At 45.5% G+C, this 21,850-nt stretch overlaps 8 non-coding genes across 8 annotated transcripts; all 8 read left to right on the top strand.

Annotated features, from left to right (window-relative positions):
• Window positions 1-243: 243 nt before the first annotated feature.
• On the top strand, window positions 244-362 carry LOC121562966. The gene has a single exon (XR_005999702.2). It is a non-coding gene; the product is annotated as a 5S ribosomal RNA (ribosomal RNA).
• A 1,157-nt stretch (window positions 363-1,519) lies between these two features.
• LOC121562943 lies at window positions 1,520-1,638 on the top strand. The gene has a single exon (XR_005999680.1). It is a non-coding gene; the product is annotated as a 5S ribosomal RNA (ribosomal RNA).
• Window positions 1,639-2,796: 1,158 nt separating this feature from the next.
• Window positions 2,797-2,915, top strand: LOC121562944. The gene has a single exon (XR_005999681.1). It is a non-coding gene; the product is annotated as a 5S ribosomal RNA (ribosomal RNA).
• Window positions 2,916-4,075: 1,160 nt separating this feature from the next.
• Window positions 4,076-4,194, top strand: LOC121562972. Its single transcript, XR_005999708.2, has one exon. It is a non-coding gene; the product is annotated as a 5S ribosomal RNA (ribosomal RNA).
• Window positions 4,195-5,350: 1,156 nt separating this feature from the next.
• On the top strand, window positions 5,351-5,469 carry LOC121562945. The gene has a single exon (XR_005999682.1). It is a non-coding gene; the product is annotated as a 5S ribosomal RNA (ribosomal RNA).
• A 1,156-nt stretch (window positions 5,470-6,625) lies between these two features.
• Window positions 6,626-6,744, top strand: LOC121562947. Its single transcript, XR_005999684.1, has one exon. It is a non-coding gene; the product is annotated as a 5S ribosomal RNA (ribosomal RNA).
• A 1,158-nt stretch (window positions 6,745-7,902) lies between these two features.
• On the top strand, window positions 7,903-8,021 carry LOC121562977. Its single transcript, XR_006660223.1, has one exon. It is a non-coding gene; the product is annotated as a 5S ribosomal RNA (ribosomal RNA).
• A 1,160-nt stretch (window positions 8,022-9,181) lies between these two features.
• LOC123488635 lies at window positions 9,182-9,300 on the top strand. Its single transcript, XR_006660217.1, has one exon. It is a non-coding gene; the product is annotated as a 5S ribosomal RNA (ribosomal RNA).
• The last annotated feature ends 12,550 nt before the right edge of the window (window positions 9,301-21,850 follow it).

The following is a 21,850-nucleotide window of genomic DNA, read 5'->3' as shown; positions in this document are numbered from 1 at the left end:
GATTCCGTGATTCGGTCCGCAACGCCTATTTTATAGGGCCCTAGTCAATGAACTTGTCATAAATCAACATAGGATATGCCCTCTTCCCCCCCAACAAGACTCAAATATATATATATATATATTTGGAAATGTAAGCAGGGGTTGAGCTTCTTCAGTTTGTGTCACAAAGTGGATACGTTTCTGTGTCCCTTTCAGAGTGAGTGACACATTGACTTTATATAGTGTACCAAGAGTTGTTCCCTCGCTTACGGCCATACCAGCCTGAATACGCCCGATCTCGTCCGATCTCGGAAGCTAAGCAGGGTCGGGCCTGGTTAGTACTTGGATGGGAGACCGCCTGGGAATACCAGGTGCTGTAAGCTTTTGTCCCAGTAGAGCGTGCTCTTGTGTCATGGAGCAACTGCTTTTTATTTATCACCCTAATAATATCATGGATTGTTATTGGACTAAATGCAGTTTGTGTGCTGCCCTGCCCTGATCAAATCAAATCAAATAATGGACAGTGCGTTTCCCTCAAAATATAGGCAGTACATGCAGCCTTTGTTTTTAGTCTAGGAGACAGTCAATGTCTGTAGTCCATTAGGGCACTATACAATCCCTTCAATGTTTTGCCTGATTCCGTTAATTCCCAAGTTCCCTTTTCTCCGTTTAGATTTCCCCGTTGACCGTTTGTCCCTGTTTTGGCAGGTTTTCGCTCTCAAAAGTACACCTTTTTAATAGCAAAACAGCACAATTGGATGTTCTATGTCCACAACAATGTTTAAACCCTATCAGGTGACCATTTGTGAGGTCTGGGAAAAATGTAAGACATTTAGATGTTGGGGTGTAGTTACCCTTAAATGCAAGCATGCACCAGGAAGAGACCTTTGTTTGGTTAAGCGGTGTTGCTGTAGAACAAATGGCAACTGGAGTGATGCAAATGATCACGGTATAATTCTGCCATGCAGGCATAGGCTACTTTGTAGTTAACATTTACTTGCGAAGGTTTTGGGGAAAGCCATTCCTTCCCTACCAGAAGAAGGTTATCATTAGCATCATCGCTAACGGCTACACAAAGTGTAGACATACGCGCGCACCGCACACATGCACACAGACAGGGGCATTCCTGTGCCGTTTCAGAAAGTTCATGGAAATACGAATCACTGATGCATTTTGTTCATGTCTTATGATTGACTTGGGCAAATGAATGCGTTTTCTAACAAGTTGAATAGATTTAGTTGATTTCTTACTAAGTTCAATAAATGTTTGAATATTGTTGAATTTCGGTTTAATGTCTGGATTCCGTGATTCGGTCCGCAACGCCTATTTTATAGGGCCCTAGTCAATGAACTTGTCATAAATCAACATAGGATATGCCCTCTTCCCCCCCAACAAGACTCAAATATATATATATATATATTGGAAATGTAAGCAGGGGTTGAGCTTCTTCAGTTTGTGTCACAAAGTGGATACGTTTCTGTGTCCCTTTCAGAGTGAGTGACACATTGACTTTATATAGTGTACCAAGAGTTGTTCCCTCGCTTACGGCCATACCAGCCTGAATACGCCCGATCTCGTCCGATCTCGGAAGCTAAGCAGGGTCGGGCCTGGTTAGTACTTGGATGGGAGACCGCCTGGGAATACCAGGTGCTGTAAGCTTTTTGTCCCAGTAGAGCGTGCTCTTGTGTCATGGAGCAACTGCTTTTTATTTATCACCCTAATAATATCATGGATTGTTATTGGACTAAATGCAGTTTGTGTGCTGCCCTGCCCTGATCAAATCAAATCAAATAATGGACAGTGCGTTTCCCTCAAAATATAGGCAGTACATGCAGCCTTTGTTTTTAGTCTAGGAGACAGTCAATGTCTGTAGTCCATTAGGGCACTATACAATCCCTTCAATGTTTTGCCTGATTCCGTTAATTCCCAAGTTCCCTTTTCTCCGTTTAGATTTCCCCGTTGACCGTTTGTCCCTGTTTTGGCAGGTTTTCGCTCTCAAAAGTACACCTTTTTAATAGCAAAACAGCACAATTGGATGTTCTATGTCCACAACAATGTTTAAACCCCTATCAGGTGACCATTTGTGAGGTCTGGGAAAAATGTAAGACATTTAGATGTTGGGGTGTAGTTACCCTTAAATGCAAGCATGCACCAGGAAGAGACCTTTGTTTGGTTAAGCGGTGTTGCTGTAGAACAAATGGCAACTGGAGTGATGCAAATGATCACGGTATAATTCTGCCATGCAGGCATAGGCTACTTTGTAGTTAACATTTACTTGCGAAGGTTTTGGGGAAAGCCATTCCTTCCCTACCAGAAGAAGGTTATCATTAGCATCATCGCTAACGGCTACACAAAGTGTAGACATACGCGCGCACCGCACACATGCACACAGACAGGGGCATTCCTGTGCCGTTTCAGAAAGTTCATGGAAATACGAATCACTGATGCATTTTGTTCATGTCTTATGATTGACTTGGGCAAATGAATGCGTTTTCTAACAAGTTGAATAGATTTAGTTGATTTCTTACTAAGTTCAATAAATGTTTGAATATTGTTGAATTTCGGTTTAATGTCTGGATTCCGTGATTCGGTCCGCAACGCCTATTTTATAGGGCCCTAGTCAATGAACTTGTCATAAATCAACATAGGATATGCCCTCTTCCCCCCAACAAGACTCAAATATATATATATATATATTGGAAATGTAAGCAGGGGTTGAGCTTCTTCAGTTTGTGTCACAAAGTGGATACGTTTCTGTGTCCCTTTCAGAGTGAGTGACACATTGACTTTATATAGTGTACCAAGAGTTGTTCCCTCGCTTACGGCCATACCAGCCTGAATACGCCCGATCTCGTCCGATCTCGGAAGCTAAGCAGGGTCGGGCCTGGTTAGTACTTGGATGGGAGACCGCCTGGGAATACCAGGTGCTGTAAGCTTTTTGTCCCAGTAGAGCGTGCTCTTGTGTCATGGAGCAACTGCTTTTTATTTATCACCCTAATAATATCATGGATTGTTATTGGACTAAATGCAGTTTGTGTGCTGCCCTGCCCTGATCAAATCAAATCAAATAATGGACAGTGCGTTTCCCTCAAAATATAGGCAGTACATGCAGCCTTTGTTTTTAGTCTAGGAGACAGTCAATGTCTGTAGTCCATTAGGGCACTATACAATCCCTTCAATGTTTTGCCTGATTCCGTTAATTCCCAAGTTCCCTTTTCTCCGTTTAGATTTCCCCGTTGACCGTTTGTCCCTGTTTTGGCAGGTTTTCGCTCTCAAAAGTACACCTTTTTAATAGCAAAACAGCACAATTGGATGTTCTATGTCCACAACAATGTTTAAACCCTATCAGGTGACCATTTGTGAGGTCTGGGAAAAATGTAAGACATTTAGATGTTGGGGTGTAGTTACCCTTAAATGCAAGCATGCACCAGGAAGAGACCTTTGTTTGGTTAAGCGGTGTTGCTGTAGAACAAATGGCAACTGGAGTGATGCAAATGATCACGGTATAATTCTGCCATGCAGGCATAGGCTACTTTGTAGTTAACATTTACTTGCGAAGGTTTTGGGGAAAGCCATTCCTTCCCTACCAGAAGAAGGTTATCATTAGCATCATCGCTAACGGCTACACAAAGTGTAGACATACGCGCGCACCGCACACATGCACACAGACAGGGGCATTCCTGTGCCGTTTCAGAAAGTTCATGGAAATACGAATCACTGATGCATTTTGTTCATGTCTTATGATTGACTTGGGCAAATGAATGCGTTTTCTAACAAGTTGAATAGATTTAGTTGATTTCTTACTAAGTTCAATAAATGTTTGAATATTGTTGAATTTCGGTTTAATGTCTGGATTCCGTGATTCGGTCCGCAACGCCTATTTTATAGGGCCCTAGTCAATGAACTTGTCATAAATCAACATAGGATATGCCCTCTTCCCCCCCAACAAGACTCAAATATATATATATATATATATTGGAAATGTAAGCAGGGGTTGAGCTTCTTCAGTTTGTGTCACAAAGTGGATACGTTTCTGTGTCCCTTTCAGAGTGAGTGACACATTGACTTTATATAGTGTACCAAGAGTTGTTCCCTCGCTTACGGCCATACCAGCCTGAATACGCCCGATCTCGTCCGATCTCGGAAGCTAAGCAGGGTCGGGCCTGGTTAGTACTTGGATGGGAGACCGCCTGGGAATACCAGGTGCTGTAAGCTTTTGTCCCAGTAGAGCGTGCTCTTGTGTCATGGAGCAACTGCTTTTTATTTATCACCCTAATAATATCATGGATTGTTATTGGACTAAATGCAGTTTGTGTGCTGCCCTGCCCTGATCAAATCAAATCAAATAATGGACAGTGCGTTTCCCTCAAAATATAGGCAGTACATGCAGCCTTTGTTTTTAGTCTAGGAGACAGTCAATGTCTGTAGTCCATTAGGGCACTATACAATCCCTTCAATGTTTTGCCTGATTCCGTTAATTCCCAAGTTCCCTTTTCTCCGTTTAGATTTCCCCGTTGACCGTTTGTCCCTGTTTTGGCAGGTTTTCGCTCTCAAAAGTACACCTTTTTAATAGCAAAACAGCACAATTGGATGTTCTATGTCCACAACAATGTTTAAACCCTATCAGGTGACCATTTGTGAGGTCTGGGAAAAATGTAAGACATTTAGATGTTGGGGTGTAGTTACCCTTAAATGCAAGCATGCACCAGGAAGAGACCTTTGTTTGGTTAAGCGGTGTTGCTGTAGAACAAATGGCAACTGGAGTGATGCAAATGATCACGGTATAATTCTGCCATGCAGGCATAGGCTACTTTGTAGTTAACATTTACTTGCGAAGGTTTTGGGGAAAGCCATTCCTTCCCTACCAGAAGAAGGTTATCATTAGCATCATCGCTAACGGCTACACAAAGTGTAGACATACGCGCGCACCGCACACATGCACACAGACAGGGGCATTCCTGTGCCGTTTCAGAAAGTTCATGGAAATACGAATCACTGATGCATTTTGTTCATGTCTTATGATTGACTTGGGCAAATGAATGCGTTTTCTAACAAGTTGAATAGATTTAGTTGATTTCTTACTAAGTTCAATAAATGTTTGAATATTGTTGAATTTCGGTTTAATGTCTGGATTCCGTGATTCGGTCCGCAACGCCTATTTTATAGGGCCCTAGTCAATGAACTTGTCATAAATCAACATAGGATATGCCCTCTTCCCCCCCCAACAAGACTCAAATATATATATATATATTGGAAATGTAAGCAGGGGTTGAGCTTCTTCAGTTTGTGTCACAAAGTGGATACGTTTCTGTGTCCCTTTCAGAGTGAGTGACACATTGACTTTATATAGTGTACCAAGAGTTGTTCCCTCGCTTACGGCCATACCAGCCTGAATACGCCCGATCTCGTCCGATCTCGGAAGCTAAGCAGGGTCGGGCCTGGTTAGTACTTGGATGGGAGACCGCCTGGGAATACCAGGTGCTGTAAGCTTTTGTCCCAGTAGAGCGTGCTCTTGTGTCATGGAGCAACTGCTTTTTATTTATCACCCTAATAATATCATGGATTGTTATTGGACTAAATGCAGTTTGTGTGCTGCCCTGCCCTGATCAAATCAAATCAAATAATGGACAGTGCGTTTCCCTCAAAATATAGGCAGTACATGCAGCCTTTGTTTTTAGTCTAGGAGACAGTCAATGTCTGTAGTCCATTAGGGCACTATACAATCCCTTCAATGTTTTGCCTGATTCCGTTAATTCCCAAGTTCCCTTTTCTCCGTTTAGATTTCCCCGTTGACCGTTTGTCCCTGTTTTGGCAGGTTTTCGCTCTCAAAAGTACACCTTTTTAATAGCAAAACAGCACAATTGGATGTTCTATGTCCACAACAATGTTTAAACCCTATCAGGTGACCATTTGTGAGGTCTGGGAAAAATGTAAGACATTTAGATGTTGGGGTGTAGTTACCCTTAAATGCAAGCATGCACCAGGAAGAGACCTTTGTTTGGTTAAGCGGTGTTGCTGTAGAACAAATGGCAACTGGAGTGATGCAAATGATCACGGTATAATTCTGCCAGGCAGGCATAGGCTACTTTGTAGTTAACATTTACTTGCGAAGGTTTTGGGGAAAGCCATTCCTTCCCTACCAGAAGAAGGTTATCATTAGCATCATCGCTAACGGCTACACAAAGTGTAGACATACGCGCGCACCGCACACATGCACACAGACAGGGGCATTCCTGTGCCGTTTCAGAAAGTTCATGGAAATACGAATCACTGATGCATTTTGTTCATGTCTTATGATTGACTTGGGCAAATGAATGCGTTTTCTAACAAGTTGAATAGATTTAGTTGATTTCTTACTAAGTTCAATAAATGTTTGAATATTGTTGAATTTCGGTTTAATGTCTGGATTCCGTGATTCGGTCCGCAACGCCTATTTTATAGGGCCCTAGTCAATGAACTTGTCATAAATCAACATAGGATATGCCCTCTTCCCCCCCAACAAGACTCAAATATATATATATATATATGGAAATGTAAGCAGGGGTTGAGCTTCTTCAGTTTGTGTCACAAAGTGGATACGTTTCTGTGTCCCTTTCAGAGTGAGTGACACATTGACTTTATATAGTGTACCAAGAGTTGTTCCCTCGCTTACGGCCATACCAGCCTGAATACGCCCGATCTCGTCCGATCTCGGAAGCTAAGCAGGGTCGGGCCTGGTTAGTACTTGGATGGGAGACCGCCTGGGAATACCAGGTGCTGTAAGCTTTTTGTCCCAGTAGAGCGTGCTCTTGTGTCATGGAGCAACTGCTTTTTATTTATCACCCTAATAATATCATGGATTGTTATTGGACTAAATGCAGTTTGTGTGCTGCCCTGCCCTGATCAAATCAAATCAAATAATGGACAGTGCGTTTCCCTCAAAATATAGGCAGTACATGCAGCCTTTGTTTTTAGTCTAGGAGACAGTCAATGTCTGTAGTCCATTAGGGCACTATACAATCCCTTCAATGTTTTGCCTGATTCCGTTAATTCCCAAGTTCCCTTTTCTCCGTTTAGATTTCCCCGTTGACCGTTTGTCCCTGTTTTGGCAGGTTTTCGCTCTCAAAAGTACACCTTTTTAATAGCAAAACAGCACAATTGGATGTTCTATGTCCACAACAATGTTTAAACCCTATCAGGTGACCATTTGTGAGGTCTGGGAAAAATGTAAGACATTTAGATGTTGGGGTGTAGTTACCCTTAAATGCAAGCATGCACCAGGAAGAGACCTTTGTTTGGTTAAGCGGTGTTGCTGTAGAACAAATGGCAACTGGAGTGATGCAAATGATCACGGTATAATTCTGCCATGCAGGCATAGGCTACTTTGTAGTTAACATTTACTTGCGAAGGTTTTGGGGAAAGCCATTCCTTCCCTACCAGAAGAAGGTTATCATTAGCATCATCGCTAACGGCTACACAAAGTGTAGACATACGCGCGCACCGCACACATGCACACAGACAGGGGCATTCCTGTGCCGTTTCAGAAAGTTCATGGAAATACGAATCACTGATGCATTTTGTTCATGTCTTATGATTGACTTGGGCAAATGAATGCGTTTTCTAACAAGTTGAATAGATTTAGTTGATTTCTTACTAAGTTCAATAAATGTTTGAATATTGTTGAATTTCGGTTTAATGTCTGGATTCCGTGATTCGGTCCGCAACGCCTATTTTATAGGGCCCTAGTCAATGAACTTGTCATAAATCAACATAGGATATGCCCTCTTCCCCCCCAACAAGACTCAAATATATATATATATATATTGGAAATGTAAGCAGGGGTTGAGCTTCTTCAGTTTGTGTCACAAAGTGGATACGTTTCTGTGTCCCTTTCAGAGTGAGTGACACATTGACTTTATATAGTGTACCAAGAGTTGTTCCCTCGCTTACGGCCATACCAGCCTGAATACGCCCGATCTCGTCCGATCTCGGAAGCTAAGCAGGGTCGGGCCTGGTTAGTACTTGGATGGGAGACCGCCTGGGAATACCAGGTGCTGTAAGCTTTTTGTCCCAGTAGAGCGTGCTCTTGTGTCATGGAGCAACTGCTTTTTATTTATCACCCTAATAATATCATGGATTGTTATTGGACTAAATGCAGTTTGTGTGCTGCCCTGCCCTGATCAAATCAAATCAAATAATGGACAGTGCGTTTCCCTCAAAATATAGGCAGTACATGCAGCCTTTGTTTTTAGTCTAGGAGACAGTCAATGTCTGTAGTCCATTAGGGCACTATACAATCCCTTCAATGTTTTGCCTGATTCCGTTAATTCCCAAGTTCCCTTTTCTCCGTTTAGATTTCCCCGTTGACCGTTTGTCCCTGTTTTGGCAGGTTTTCGCTCTCAAAAGTACACCTTTTTAATAGCAAAACAGCACAATTGGATGTTCTATGTCCACAACAATGTTTAAACCCTATCAGGTGACCATTTGTGAGGTCTGGGAAAAATGTAAGACATTTAGATGTTGGGGTGTAGTTACCCTTAAATGCAAGCATGCACCAGGAAGAGACCTTTGTTTGGTTAAGCGGTGTTGCTGTAGAACAAATGGCAACTGGAGTGATGCAAATGATCACGGTATAATTCTGCCAGGCAGGCATAGGCTACTTTGTAGTTAACATTTACTTGCGAAGGTTTTGGGGAAAGCCATTCCTTCCCTACCAGAAGAAGGTTATCATTAGCATCATCGCTAACGGCTACACAAAGTGTAGACATACGCGCGCACCGCACACATGCACACAGACAGGGGCATTCCTGTGCCGTTTCAGAAAGTTCATGGAAATACGAATCACTGATGCATTTTGTTCATGTCTTATGATTGACTTGGGCAAATGAATGCGTTTTCTAACAAGTTGAATAGATTTAGTTGATTTCTTACTAAGTTCAATAAATGTTTGAATATTGTTGAATTTCGGTTTAATGTCTGGATTCCGTGATTCGGTCCGCAACGCCTATTTTATAGGGCCCTAGTCAATGAACTTGTCATAAATCAACATAGGATATGCCCTCTTCCCCCCCAACAAGACTCAAATATATATATATATATATATTGGAAATGTAAGCAGGGGTTGAGCTTCTTCAGTTTGTGTCACAAAGTGGATACGTTTCTGTGTCCCTTTCAGAGTGAGTGACACATTGACTTTATATAGTGTACCAAGAGTTGTTCCCTCGCTTACGGCCATACCAGCCTGAATACGCCCGATCTCGTCCGATCTCGGAAGCTAAGCAGGGTCGGGCCTGGTTAGTACTTGGATGGGAGACCGCCTGGGAATACCAGGTGCTGTAAGCTTTTTGTCCCAGTAGAGCGTGCTCTTGTGTCATGGAGCAACTGCTTTTTATTTATCACCCTAATAATATCATGGATTGTTATTGGACTAAATGCAGTTTGTGTGCTGCCCTGCCCTGATCAAATCAAATCAAATAATGGACAGTGCGTTTCCCTCAAAATATAGGCAGTACATGCAGCCTTTGTTTTTAGTCTAGGAGACAGTCAATGTCTGTAGTCCATTAGGGCACTATACAATCCCTTCAATGTTTTGCCTGATTCCGTTAATTCCCAAGTTCCCTTTTCTCCGTTTAGATTTCCCCGTTGACCGTTTGTCCCTGTTTTGGCAGGTTTTCGCTCTCAAAAGTACACCTTTTTAATAGCAAAACAGCACAATTGGATGTTCTATGTCCACAACAATGTTTAAACCCTATCAGGTGACCATTTGTGAGGTCTGGGAAAAATGTAAGACATTTAGATGTTGGGGTGTAGTTACCCTTAAATGCAAGCATGCACCAGGAAGAGACCTTTGTTTGGTTAAGCGGTGTTGCTGTAGAACAAATGGCAACTGGAGTGATGCAAATGATCACGGTATAATTCTGCCATGCAGGCATAGGCTACTTTGTAGTTAACATTTACTTGCGAAGGTTTTGGGGAAAGCCATTCCTTCCCTACCAGAAGAAGGTTATCATTAGCATCATCGCTAACGGCTACACAAAGTGTAGACATACGCGCGCACCGCACACATGCACACAGACAGGGGCATTCCTGTGCCGTTTCAGAAAGTTCATGGAAATACGAATCACTGATGCATTTTGTTCATGTCTTATGATTGACTTGGGCAAATGAATGCGTTTTCTAACAAGTTGAATAGATTTAGTTGATTTCTTACTAAGTTCAATAAATGTTTGAATATTGTTGAATTTCGGTTTAATGTCTGGATTCCGTGATTCGGTCCGCAACGCCTATTTTATAGGGCCCTAGTCAATGAACTTGTCATAAATCAACATAGGATATGCCCTCTTCCCCCAACAAGACTCAAATATATATATATATATATTGGAAATGTAAGCAGGGGTTGAGCTTCTTCAGTTTGTGTCACAAAGTGGATACGTTTCTGTGTCCCTTTCAGAGTGAGTGACACATTGACTTTATATAGTGTACCAAGAGTTGTTCCCTCGCTTACGGCCATACCAGCCTGAATACGCCCTTTTCGGTAATTGAGAAGTGGAAACAGGTGCGGTGGTATTGGAGGAGAAGGAGAGGGAATTGGTTGCTGCGTTTTGAAATCTTTTTTGTTTGGTTATTTATGTGGAATTTGATTTTTGTTTTTGATTTATTAGTAGAGTTGTTTCTCCCCACAGCTTTTGCTGGGGGAAGGAAAGGAGGAAAATACAGATATAATTAGTTAATCGGACGGACAACAATAGATACAACGACCTACGCGATGGAACAGACAAAGAGTACTGGACATGGAGGAAAAGTTCCTGATGCACCATCATCGAGGGAAAAGTCCTACTGATAAGACTGGTGGCGGTGGATATCACTGGGGAAAAGAAATTAACGATGATGGAATTGCTGAGAGGGATAAAGGGGCGTGTGGAACGGTGATAGGGTGCAGATTTAAAGGTGATCGGAAGCAAGGAGATTACGATGTCCCATGTCCATGGGAAGGAGAGGTTAATGGATGGACTAAAAATCAAATCGTGCACGGTAATGGCGAGGGACATTTGTAGCGGATGAGCTGGTGGTGTCCTTTATGAATTTACCAGTGTATATTAGTGACGATACTATCGTGGCAAAATTGGAAGGATGGGGTGTGAAGGCGGTTTCTGGGATTAAGAGGAGATTATGGCCAGGAACAGAGATCGTGATGGCACAAGATTCTGTAAAGTTCGGTTTACAGACGTGGTGCGCGCTCACTACCATATTCTACCAAGTTTGAGACGTTGAGGGGACTGAGTACTTTCGAGTGATACATGACAGGCAAGTTAAAGTGTGCCGAATTTGTATTCAGTCCGGCCACGTAGTACGGGACTGTCCTGATTTTCTATGTCGGAGATGCGGAGCACAAGGGCACTATGCAAGAGAGTGCGTCGAGAGAGAGGAGAGACCATGTAATGGATGTGGGGAGAGAAGAATGCGCTGTAATGTGACTGGGCCAACAGATGGTGAAGACATGGAACAACAGGAGGAGGAGATGGAAGAAGAGAGTGGAGGGAGGGACGGATGGAGGACGGGGAAAAAGGAGACAAGGATGGTGGAGGAGGAGGAGATGGTGAATCTACTGCGACAGAGGGGGATGGAATTGGGGCAGCATGGATGTCGAATTCTAGATATTACTGCACAGATGGAAAGGAGTTTGTAAGGGGATGGGTGGAGAAGGAGGAGGAGGTGAGAGGAAACGGAAACATCGAAGGGAGGGAGAGAAGATATTGGAGGGGTTGTACGCCTACACTATTCCTGGAAAAGCATGGATGTGAAGGGGGAATCCGCGAAGAGGAAGGACTCTGAGAGTGAAGTGTCCGCGGGTGAAGTCCAAAGGGTGAGGGAAGAAGCAAAGGAAAGTAGGAAGAGCAAGATCAAGAAGAAGAAGAAAAGACTGGGTCTTGATGATGGGAAAAATCAACATACTTAATTGACTTATGGCGGGTAGTGTTGTATCTGTTAATATTAATGGACTAAGGAATATGGGAAAGTTAGAAACAGACAGTGAGTCTACTACAGGCTGATATTTTATGCTTCAAGAGACACACGGACTGACAGTATGAATGGATGGAGTAAGAAAGAGATGGATGGATTTGATTTATTATAACAATGGTGGGGAGAGGACGTGTGGGGTTGCTATATTAATTAAGAGGGATAGTGTACAGAATATCAGCAAGTGTATGCGGATAAAGAGGGTAGACTTTTGAGTGTTAAATTTGAATTTCTAAAGGCAATACACTTTATTGAATGTTTATGCACCTAATAATGAGAGTGACCGGAGAAGTATTTTTTTAAGGCACTTGAGCAACATTGTGTGGGTAACTGTATATTGGTTGGGGATTTTAACGTTAGATTGACAAAACTGGACACGTCAAGGATGGGAGTGGGTAGATGGGTAGAGGGGAAGAGGTAGAGGGGTAGATAGAGGGCTTAGGAGTGGGTAGAGGGGTAGAGGGGGATAGAATGGTGGGCTTGGGAGTGGGTGAGGGTAGAGGGGGGTAGAGGGGTAGAGGGGTGAGGCAGAGGGGTAGAGTAGATGAGCTTGGGAGTGAGTAGAGGGGTAAGAGAAGGTGTGGAGTAGAGGGGCTTGGGAGTGGGAAAGAGGTGCTAGAGGGGGAGGGAGTGGGGGAGGTGATAGAGGGGCTTGGGAGTGGGAAGAGGGGTAGAGGGGTTAGAGGGGGGAGAGGGGTAGAGGAAGAGGGGAGACAGGGGGCTTGGGAGGTCGGTAGAGGGTTAGAGGGGTAGAGGGGGAGAGGGTAGAGGGTGATAGAGGTGCTTGGGAGTGGGTAGAGGGGTAGAGGGGTAGGAGGGTGTAGAGGGGTAGAGGAGAGTAGAGGTTGGGCTTGGGAGTGGGTGTAGAGGGGTAGATAGAGGGGCTTGGGAGTGGGTAGAGGGTAGAGGTGGGGTAGATGGGGTAGGGGGAGGGAGGTAGATAGGGGCTTAGGAGTGGTAGAGGTTAGAGGGGTGTAGAGTGTAGAGGGTAGAGGGTAGATAGAGGGTAGAGGGGTAAAGTAGGGAAAAGAGGGGAGAGGGGTAGAGAGGTAGAGAGTAGAAAAAGAGGGGGAGAGGGGTGCAGAGGGGTAGAGGGGTAGAGGGGGAGATAGAGGAGCTTGGGAGTGGGAAGAGAGGGGGAGGGGTGAGATAGAGGGGGAGAGGGGTAGAGAGGTAGATAGAGGGAGAGAGGGGGAAGGAGAGTAGAGGTAGGGGGGAGTAGAGGGGTGGGTAGAGGGTAGAGGGTAGAGGGGTAGAGGGAGTGATAGAGGTTAGAGGGTAGAGAGGTAAAAAGAGGGGGAGAGGGGTAGAGAGGTAGATAGAGGGGTAGAGGGTAGATGAGGGGGAGAGGGAGAGGGTGGTAGAGGTAGATAGAGGGGAGAGGGTAGAGAGGAGATAGGAGGGGCAGTGGGGGAGAGAGGTAGATAGAAGGGGAGAGGGGGTTAGAGGGGGAGATAGAGGGGCTTGAGTAGGTAGAGGGCAGAGGGTAGATAGAGGGGAGGTTGAGGGGTAGAGGCAGAAAGAGGGGAGAGGGTAGAGGGTAGAGAGGTAGAGAAAGAGGGGAGAGGTAGGAGAGGTAGATAGAGGGGTAGAGGGTAGAGAGGTAGATAGAGGGGGAGAGGATAGAGAGGAGAGGGGTAGAGGGGTAGATAGAGGGGAGAGGGGTAGAGAGGTAGATAGAGGGGGACCTCTATACCAGGCGGTGTCAGAGGAATGCCCTCAAAATTGTCAAAGACTCAGCCACCCTAGTCATAGACTGTTCTCTCTCTGCTACCGCACGCCAGCTACCGAGCGCCAAGTCTAGGGTCCAAAAGGCTTCTCAACAGCTTCTACCCCCAAGCCATAAGACTCCTGAACAGCTAATCATGGCTACCCGGACTATTTGCACTGCCCCACACCCCTCTCCCCACCCCTCTTTTTTGCTGCTGCTACTCTGTTTATTATCTATGCATAGTAGCTCTACCCACATGTACATATTACCTCAATTACTCACTAACCTGTGCCCCGCACATTGACTTCTGTACCGTGGCACATGTGGCAACTACAATTTGATTTGGATTTGATCAATGAACGTTTTAACATCTTGAAGAACAATCTGGCCTTAATGGCAGTGTACTCTTATAATCTCCACCTGGCACAGACAGAAGAGGACTGGCCACCCCTCAGAGGTACTAGAGGGAAACGTCTGTGGGGGTATTCCACTCCCCGTGAGTCCATTCTCCCAACGCCAAATGAAATTAATCTAGGATTCTTGAGTGAGGAGAGAGTCATGCCAGAAGAGAAGAGAAGAGAAGAGAAGAGAAGAGAAGAGAAGAGAAGAGAAGAGAAGAGAAGAAAGAGAAGAGAAGAGAAGAGAAGAGAAGAGAAGAGAAGAGAAGAGAAGAAGAGAAGAGGGAAAGAGAAGAGAAGAGAAGAGAAGAAGAAAGAGAAGAGTAGAAGAGAAGAGAAGAGAAGAGAAGAGAAGAGAGAAGAGAAGAGAAGAGGAGAGAGAGGAGAGGAGAGGAGAGGGAGAGGAGAGAGAGAGAGGAGAGAGAGGAGAGAGAGGGAGAGAGGAGAGGAGAGAGGAGAGGAGGAGAGGGAGAGGAGAGGAGAGGCTATGGGGTTTTGTGGTTTGTTTCGGCTCTCCACGCGCGCTGTCAAAAACACATTTTAACAGCTTCCTCTCCCTTCTTCCTCCCTCCCTCCTCCCTCCCTCCCTCCCTCCTCTCGCCATCCTACCTCCCTCCCTCACAAAGAGATGGACTGGCCAAAATATTCAGTACACACACACAGTGAGAAGTTGTTAATGTGTTTACTGTCACTACAAAGAAATGTCCGGGTCAACTCTGACCCTTCATATTAGTTCTGAGGGAATATTCCTTCTAATATGGGGAGCCATAGTAATTGCTAGTTAGTGTCAATATCAAACCTAATCCACGGTGTGTTGAAGAGAATACGATACAGAATGAAAGTAGCAAGGGCTATAATGTTTCTTGCTATTAAAGCATTGATAATGTTTTGATCTGACATTAAATGAATGATACTGAACTCATTATGAGAAGGCCAAGGCCTGAGCGCATCATGTTCCTCTGATTGATTTCTCATTGGCAGCGCAGCTTACTGTGGATGTAAGAGGATGTAATTGAGTGACTAATGCTGGCACGTCCCCAAATGCCACTCTATTGCCACCTATTCACTATATAGTGCACTACTTTTTGACCAGAGCCCTGGTCTAAAGTAGTGCACTTATATAGGGAATAGGGTACCATTTGGGACACAAACACTGACCTACCATCAAATAAGCCCAGGAAATCCCTCCAATTCCTCTGCATTCTTTTGGCTTTGGCTTTTAAAGTAAGACAAAGAGAAGCAGCTTTAAAGGCGTTATCTAGGCCTGCTGCCAAGTTGCAGTGTTTCTCAGCTCCGTCAGTGTCATCATCCCTGCTATCTCTCTTTCTCTTCCTGTCTCCAGCACTTCCTCATTTCTGAACTGTCATTTAATAGAAGACAGAAAAATAAACAAACACGTCCTCCATATTTTCAGAGAGACATCATGAGACACCACCTCTGCAGTTAGGGGTGGGGCGACAACTGCTCAAGTCAATTATATTTCTTTCTGCGTCGCATCCCAAATTGTTCCCTACTCCCATATAGTGCACTACTACACTACTAACCCTGGGCTCTGGGTCAAAAGCAGTGCACTACATAGGAATAGGGGTGCCATTGTGGGACGTATCCTATAGAAGAGCCAGTCTAAACTCTTCTCCATTCCTCCCCCCTCCATTCCTCCCTCATCCCTCCTCTCCCCTCCTCCCCCCCCCTCATTCCCCTCCATCCTCCCCTCCCTTTCCCATCCCCCTCCCTACATCCATCCATCCATCCATCCATCCATCCCTCCATTCCTCCCCCCCTCCATTCCTCCTCCATTCCTCCCTCCATCCCTCCATTCCACTCATCCCTCCATTCATCTCCATCCCCATTCCTCCCTCCATTCCTCACCCATCCCTCCATTCATCCCTCCATCCCTCCTTCCCCCTCCATCCCCCCATCCCTCCATTCCTCCCTCCTCCATCCATCCCTCCCCTTCCCCCCACCCCTCCCTCCTCTCCCCCTCCTCCCCCCCCATTCATCCCTCCATTCATCCCTCCCCTCCATCCCCGTTCCTCCCTCCATCATCCTCCATCCATCCCTCCATCCATCCCCCCCCCCTCCCAAGTTCTATAAGTTGGTGTTCAGCCGTCAGGTAAGTTCTATAAGTTATGATCAGCCGTCAGGTAAGTTCTATAAGTTCTGTTCAGCCGTCAGGTTAGTTCTCTAAGTTCTGTTCAGCCGTCAGGTAAGTTCTATAAGTTCTGTTCAGCCGTCAGGTAAGTTCTATAAGTTCTGTTCAGCCGTCAGGTAAGTTCTATAAGTTCTGTTCAGCTGTCAGGTAAGTTCTATAAGTTCTGTTCAGCCGTCAGGTAAGTTCTATCAGTTCTGTTCAGCCGTCAGGTTAGTTCTCTAAGTTCTGTTCAGCCGTCAGGTAAGTTCTATAAGTTCTGTTCAGCCGTCAGGTAAGTTCTATAAGTTCTGTTCAGCCGTCAGGTAAGTTCTATAAGTTCTGTTCAGTTTGCTTTTCCAACAGACACTGGGAGACAAATTCACCTTTCAGCAGGACAATAACCTAAAACACAAGGCCAAATATACACTGGAGTTGCTTACCAAGACGACGTTGAATGTCCCTGAGTGGCCTAGTTACAGTTTTGACATAAATCGGCTTGAAAATCTATGGCAAGACTTGAAAATGGCTGTCTAGCCGTGATCAACAACCAACTTGACAGAGCTTGAATAATTTTAAAAAAAGTATAATGTACAAATATTGTCCAATCCAGGTGTACAACACTCTTAGAGCCTTGCCCAGAAAGACTCACAGCTGTAATCGCTTCCAAAATGTGCTTCTGCAAAGTATTGACTCAGTGGTGTGAATACTTAAGTAAATGAGATTTCTGTATTTCATTGTTAATAAATGTGCAAACATCCCCCCCCCCCCAAAAAAAAAAAATATATATAACTTTGTCATTATGGGATAGTAACTGTAGATGGGGTGATTAATAAATAATAATATTTAATATATTTTCAATTCAGCTGTAACACAACACAATGTAGAATAAGTCAAGGGGGTATGAATACTTTTTGAAGGCGCTGTACCTGTGCGATGCAGCGTAGATGTAAACGGATCCTTGTATGAATGTTTAGAAGGAATAACTCACGTGAACACACGTGACAATCCATCCCCATTATCTAACATGTATTATCACACCTCTGTGGTCTGTTCTGCATTTAATAATAATATGCCATTTAGCAGACGCTTTTATCCAAAGCAACTCACAGTCATGTGTGCATACATTTTTTTACGTATGTGCGGTCCCGGGGATCGAACCCACTACCCTGGCGTTACAAGCGCCATGCTCTACCAATTGAGCTACAGAGCATTTCAACACATTGTTGATTTTTATTTAACTTAACCTTTTTTTATCCAGGGTAGTCTCATCGAGATAGAATCTATTTTTTTGCCATTGCGATAATGAGGGGGATTCAGTCTAATTGTAATCTTCCCAGGTGCGGAGGAGGGGTGAGCGATCCTCACGCTAGTCCCATCGTTCACGTCTGAGTGTCTTGTTTATCACAATGGGTGATGGGGTAATATTTCATCACTCTCTCATTCTACGGGAGGGGGAAATGATAGGACCACGTCCCAAGGCACCCCCTATTCCCTATGTAGTGCACTACTTTTGGACCTGGGTTCCACAGCTGCTCTGGTCTAAAGTAGTGCACTATAAAGGGAATAGGGGGTGTTTTTTTCCAGACCCAGGCTAGATGATTAGAGTGTCATTAGGACTCCCATGCTTTACCTTGTTTTAATTTCTAAACTTTCACCAGGATTGGATGCGCACGTGCACGTGCGTGTGTGCACGTGTCTACGTTGTCCAAGTAAACTATTATTTAAAAAATGAAACTACGGTGTTACATAGAAAAATGAACACTGAAAATATATTACTTTTGACCATTCGTTCCCCGTTTCTACAATCCCAGTCCCATCGGTCAGAATTAGATTGTAGTGTTTGTATTGCAATAACAGAAGCCCTATGTCCCTCCTCGCTCCTCCTCTCTCGTCCTGTGTGTTCTCAGCTCTGGCTAGAAGAACATGCTGTTCTCAATGAGCTTTTCTTTCTTTTCATCAAGGCTGCTTGCGTCAGCTTCTATTCAGACGCTCCAGATTGTGAGGCCCACCTTCGAAGCATTCTGCCATTGAGGAGTAATTGTACAGCGCTGTGGAGACTGTGAACTTTTGTCATCATTTGGCATTCTCTCTGACTCCTGGACAACAATCCCCCATTATGCCTAGTGAACAGTATTCTGAACTCTACACTGTTCAGGTCAAGGGAGAAAGTAGAGAACTGATGAAAGCATGTGAAAGCATCTGTTTGCTTTATCTTGCTCTACCACAATTGTGCACTATGGACTTTTTGATCTATGGACTTTTTTGCTCTACGGACTTTTTGCACACTGGACTTTTTTGAGGGAGAGAGGAGAGGATAGAGGGAAGGAGGAAGGAAGAAGTACGGTAGAGGAGACAGAAAGATAGAGAGTGAGGAGAGAAGGCAGAAAGGTAAAGGGGAGAGAGAGGAGGGAGAGCAAGGTAGAGGGGAGAGGTGAGGAGACAGAAACGTAGAGGGAGAGAGGAGAGGAGTCAGAAAGCTAGAGGGAGGAGAGGAGACAGAAAGGTAGAGGTTAGAGGAGAGGAGACAGAAAGGTAGAGGGGGAGAGGAGAGGAGAGAGACAGAAAGGTAGAGGGGGAGAGGAGAGGAGACAGAAAAGTAGATGGGGAAAAGGTGACAGAAAGGTAGAGAGGGAGAGGAGAGGAGACAGGAAGTGAGGGGAGGGAGAAGGTAGAGGAGAGAGGAGAGGGGAGGAGGGAGGAGGAGGAGGAGAGGAGAGGGAGAGGAAGAGAGGGAGGGAGAGAGGAGAGAGAGAGGAGAGGAGGAGAGGAGACAGAAAGGTAGAGGGGAGAGGAAAGGAGACAGAAAGGTAGAGGGGGAGAGGAGGAGAGGAGAGGAGACAGAAAGGTAGAGGGGGAGGGAGAGAGAGACAGAAAAGTAGAGGGGGGAGAGGAGAGGAGACAGAAAGGTAGAGGGGGAGAGGAGAGGAGACAGAAATGTAGAGGGGAGAGGAGAGGAGACAGAAAGGTAGAGGGGAGAGGAGAGGGAGACAGAAAGGTAGAGGGGGAGAGGAGAGGAGACAGGAAGTTAGAGGGGAGAAGGGAGAGGAGACAGAAAGGTAGAGGGGGAGAGGAGAGGAGACAGAAAGGTAGAGGAGAGAGGAGAGGAGACAGAATGTAGAGGGGGAGAGGAGACAGAAAATGTAGAGGGGGAGAGGAGAGGGAGACAGGGAAGTTAGAGGGGGAGAGGAGAGGAGACAGAAAGGTAGAGGGGAGAGGAGAGGAGACAGGAAAGGTAGAGGGGGAGGAGAGGAGACAGAAAGGTAGAGGGGGAGAGGGAGAGAGACAGGAAGTTAGAGGGGGAGAGAGGAGGAGACAGAGAAGGGTAGAGGGGGAGAGGAAAGGAGACAGAAAGGTAGAGGGGGAGAGGAGACAGAAAGGTAGAGGGGGAGAGGAGAGGAGACAGAAAGGTAGAGGGAGAGAGGAGAGGGACAGAAAGGGAGAGAGGAGAGGAGAGGAGACAGAAAGGTAGAGGAGAGGAAAGGAGACAGAAAGAGTAGAGGGGGAGAGGAGAGGAGACAGAAAGGTAGAGGGAGAGAGGAGAGGAGACAGAAAGGGAGAGAGGAGGGAGAGGAGAGGAGACAGAAAGGTAGAGGGGAGAGGAAGGAGACAGAAAGGTAGAGGGGGAGAGGGGAGGAGAGGAGAGGAGACAGAAAGGTAGAGGGGGAGGAGAGGGAGACAGAAAGGTAGAGGGGGAGAGGAGAGAAGACAGAAAGGTAGAGGGGAGAGGAAAGGAGACAGAAAGGTAGAGGGGGAGAGGAGGAGAGAGAGGAGACAGAAAGGTAGAGGGGGAGGGAGAGGAGACATAAAGGTAGAGGAGGAGAGGAGAGAGACAGAAAGGTAGAGGGGGAGAGGAGAGGAGACAGAAAGGTAGAGGGAGGATGAGAGGAGACAGAAAAGGTAGAGGGGGGAGAGGAGGAGACAGGAAGTTAGAGGGGGAGGAGGAGAGGAGACAGAAAGGTGGAGGGGGAGAGGAAAGGAGAAAGAAAGGTAGAGGGGGAGAGGAGAGGAGAGGAGAAAGAAAGGTAGAGGGGGAGAGGAGAGGAGACAGAAAAGGTAGAGGGAGAGAGGAGAGGAGACAGAAAAGGTAGAGGGGGAGAGGAGGAGGAGACAGAAAGGGGAGAGAGGAGAGGAGAGAGGAGACAAGAAAGGTAGAGGGGGAGAGGGAGAGGAGACAGAAAGGTAGAGGGGGAGAGGAGAGGAGACAGAACGGTAGAGGGGGAGAGGAGGAGACAGAAAGGTAGGGGGGAGAGGAGAGGAGACAGAAAGGTAGAGGGGGAGAGGAGAGGAGACAGAAAGGTAGAGGGGGAGGAAAAGGAGGAGTGGTTCCCCAGTTATCCCACGTCTCTCTCTCTCTCTCTGCTACAGAGGAGACGTTCCCTCAGGACAACAGACAGCTACAGGAAGAGGCTCCATAACCAACCGCAGAACTACACTACTTTCTACAGGCTGCTGCAGGAAGAGGCTCCATAACCAACCGACAGTCCATTTTTACGCAGAACTACACTACTGTCTACAGGCTGCTGCAGGAAGAGGCTCCATAACCAACCGACAGTCCATTTTTACGCAGAACTACACTACTGTCTACAGGCTGCTGCAGGATTTATGAAAGGAAATCACATTCCATTCAACTCCAAAACACCTGAATAGGCTCACGTTCTAAAAAAGATGACCTGCTTCCCCTTTAATAGTCACGAGTCCCGTATCGTGGGGAAATGGAACATAAAGTAAACCCCCCACACACAGGAGACGCCATTTTATCTCATTTGTACAAAGAGATTTGTTTCTTCCTCTCTCTTCCTCAAGAAATGTTCTGCTATAAAAGGTTGTTGTTCAGAGTTTCCACTGATGTTTGCACAGCGACACGTTTGTTTCACTATGAAAGAAGGAGAAGAGATGAGGTTTGCTTGGAATTGAAAACTGTCAATTTCTGTCCTTATTGTTCAGAAGCCCGCAGTGCTTCTCTCTCTCTTGTGAGCCTGCCAGAGTGCCCTCGGACACCACATCTCACTCTAACACACACACACACACACACACACACACTCACACACACACACACACAAGCCATCACTCTAGCAATGTTTGTGACTGTGATCTATTCCTCAATGGGTTGGGTTAGGGATGAATTTTGGAGAGGAGCTATTAAGGAGTGTGTGTGTGTGTGTGTGATTAGTGTGTGCATAGCGTTGTGTGTGTGTGTGTGTGTGTGTGTGTGTGTGTGTGTGTGTGTGTGTGTGTGTGTGTGTGTGTGTGTGTGACTGAGTGGTGTAGTCTAGGCTCGGAGAGACAGGAGCCACATCCCTAAAAGTGTTTTTATTAAAGAGCTATCTCTCTATGATGATGTCAGCAGAGGCCAGAGAGATGGAGGACCCTCTCTTTCACCAGCAGGCTTTTTATTTTCTTCAGTCTCTTCACCTGAGTAAGTGCAATGTGGAAAGTCCCCATCTCGTGTGTGTGTGTGTCTGTTTCTGTGTGTGTGTGTGTGTGTGTGTGTGTGTGTGTGTGTGTGTGTCTCGCAAGTGTTAGATCGAGAGAGAGAGAGAGAGAGAGAGAGAGAGAGAGAGAGAGAGAGAGAGAGAGAGAGAGAGAGAGAAGAGAGAATAGCAAGAGAAAGAGAGGGAGACAGGGAACTAGTCC

The sequence above is a fragment of the Coregonus clupeaformis genome, unplaced genomic scaffold, assembly GCF_020615455.1.
Source record: "Coregonus clupeaformis isolate EN_2021a unplaced genomic scaffold, ASM2061545v1 scaf2418, whole genome shotgun sequence".
Taxonomy (NCBI): Eukaryota; Metazoa; Chordata; class Actinopteri; order Salmoniformes; family Salmonidae; genus Coregonus; species Coregonus clupeaformis.
This window is presented reverse-complemented; position numbering and strand designations above follow the sequence as displayed.